This window comes from Pseudophryne corroboree, chromosome 9, assembly GCF_028390025.1.
Source record: "Pseudophryne corroboree isolate aPseCor3 chromosome 9, aPseCor3.hap2, whole genome shotgun sequence".
Lineage (NCBI taxonomy): Eukaryota > Metazoa > Chordata > Amphibia > Anura > Myobatrachidae > Pseudophryne > Pseudophryne corroboree.
In genome coordinates, this window is record NC_086452.1 from 351,521,493 (window position 1) to 351,524,343 (window position 2,851).

At 43.9% G+C, this 2,851-nt stretch overlaps 1 pseudogene; it reads right to left on the reverse strand.

The window, feature by feature from the left end:
• Positions 1 to 2,200: 2,200 nt before the first annotated feature.
• On the reverse strand, positions 2,201 to 2,319 carry LOC134960965 (5S ribosomal RNA; annotated as a pseudogene).
• Positions 2,320 to 2,851: the final 532 nt, after the last annotated feature.

Consider the following 2,851-nt stretch of genomic DNA (forward strand, 5'->3'; position numbering starts at 1 on the left):
CAGTAATGTATGTAGACGCATTTGAAGCCAATCAGAAGTTAACTCAACCAAGGGACAGGTTTATTCCGTATCTGGAACTTCCAGGGTTAATGCAATATGTCAGGGTATGCACATCAGTAGGGTCTGTACTGTAAAACCAGTCACACGTGTTCGGTATGACCGGCATGTATCGGTCCCAAAGTACGAATACAAAATCCGTTATAAGTGGAGAGCGCTACTGCGCAGCCTCCAATATAGCTCCTCCGGGGATGATACTTCATGCCCTTACCAAGATGGCCGCCAGTACTATTACTGCACATACGCAGTGCCATCTTGCTACTTTTTATGAGTGACATAGTGGGAGGTGCACATCTTCCCCTTAGCTCCAGAGACCGCAAAGTTATTACCCGCAATGACCATTGTTACCATATCTGCACCACTACCATGTCCCATTGACAGTCACTGGCTGGTGATCTGCCTGTTCACTACAATCTCCGCTTCATGCCCCTTCTCTACCAGTGTAACAGTACAGCTATACTACTACTTGCACAATAAACCACAATGCCTTGGTTAAGCTAAACTGGGCTTGTTCTTGAGTCATTTTGCAATCTGCTAGTGTATAGATTTAACTCTGCTAAAACCACCACCTTTAAGCTGGGTACACACTAGACTATACATCATCCAATCCAGTGGATCGGAACGACATATTGTTTACACTGGTGCATATTGGGTAGTGTGTATGCCCAATATGCGCACCCTCACTATCGTTAGCAATGTCTTCTGAAGATATCTAGTGATGCCATGCTGTGCATCCCAAGTCGTTCAGTCGCCCTCTGCATCAGCAAATGGCTATGCACTTGCCGATGCAGGGTCCCGTCGCCTGCCGGATCGGCTGGATACACATGTCGTCTAGTGTGTACCCAGCATGAGCACAGGTTACTTCATTAGTAACTCAGTCAATTTTAACCACTAATTAAATATAAAAAGGTTCCGTAAACTGTCCAATGTAAAAATCAAATTGTGAAATATTTAGACAAATATAATGGGCCTAAGTCATGTTTGTAAGTAGAGATTTGCGCCAGACCATTTTTGCTGGATTTAGCTCTGATTTGTCATTCGGATTCGGATTTGGATTTGCCAAATCGCCGTGACTGGTTTTGGATTTGGATTTTTTTTTCAAAAATTGACAAAAAAGCTAAATTCACATAGTTTGGGCCTTTTTTTGTTCCTAGAGTATTATTAACCTCAATAGCATTAATTTCCAGTTAACAATATTGTTTTCACCAGTGTTGGCCAAAGGCTGCGGAGAGTGACATAGTGGCGGCACAAACACACGGCAGTTTATAGCACATCTATGAAACATTGCCACAGCGTACTGTGCACAGAAAATAGGATTTTAATTACCTACCGGTAAATCCTTTTCTCGTAGTTCATAGAGGATGCTGGGGTGCACATTAGTACCATGGGGTATAGACGGGTCCCTTGGGAGCCATGGGCACTTTAAGAGTTTAATAGTGTGGGCTGGCTCCTCCCTCTATGACCCTCCTACCAGACTCAGTCTAGAAACTGTGCCCAAGGAGCTGGACATACTTCGAAAGAAGGAAATACACAGATAGTGGTGAGATTCACACCAGCTCACACATAACAGAAATCGAAACTATGTATGTGGCGGATCCCGCACAGGTCTTTTAGATAGTCTGGAGATACCAAAGACCAAAATTGACAATAGGGAAAAATACCCAATCAGTCTAAATTGGCGGTGCACCCAGAGTCAATATAACAAGCTATATACAAAGAAGAAAAGAAGACTCTGTTGTGGGCGCACTCTTGAGTTAAGATAGAGATATGAAATTTTAAAAATATGTCTTTATTAATTGAGATTAAAAAGGATGAAAAGTCCTGAAATACAAACAACACTGATAACCAACTAGTCCGGTTGGACACTAAATGAAACTGGACGTGACTATAGGAGTATAAATAACTATAATGTCACACCATGAAACGAATTGTATTGATATAAACTGAATTAACAGTCAATTCAGAAATTCACATCCCATGTAAGGAATTAACAACCAGCTTGAGTCAGGGGTATCCCTGATAGTTGTGAGCTAAACAGATAAGGAACCTGTGTCAATTAAGACCTGAGCCCGAATGGGTGAAGAAAGAGAATAGTGGCGAATCTGCTGTCAGTGTTAGGCACAGAGTAATTTATGTATGACAGATCCTACTACACTTGGTATTCCTAGGAGGTCACCCATCCAAATACTGACCAAGCCCAACACTGCTTAGCTTCCAAGATCGGACGGTATTGGGCGTTGACAGCATGGTATGGTAGTAGATCACTGATAGCGCTCCCCCTCTGGGATCACTGATGAGAGTTCACCGAACAAGACTGGAGGAAGAGATAGTAATACACAAATGTTTGTGAATAAATGTGTTCAGATGGATCTGCTGCCAGCGTTAGACAACGATGTGAGCCCTATGTACTGATATTCTTTGTGATACCGATGAATCGCTGGTGAGAATCCACGAAAAAATGGAAAGTGATTGTGGGGAATAGAAAATATAGAGAAACAAATGATGGAGTACCAGTCGACATATGTGTGCGCTGGCACTGAACTACATCCGGATCCGGAAGTGACCAAGCCCGCTCAGTCGGGCGAAACGCGTCTTCCACCCCTCGTCCTGTATATGGTCCTCTCGCCAGCTGGATCTACTCTGCCGGACCTCCACGCTGATCTCAGATGGAAGTGGAGGGAACACATACACTGACCTGAACACCCACAGAGTTACCAGGGCATCCACCGCCATTGCCTGTGGGTCCCTCGACCTGGAACAGTACCTCCGAAGCTTCTTGTTGAGGCAGGAGGCC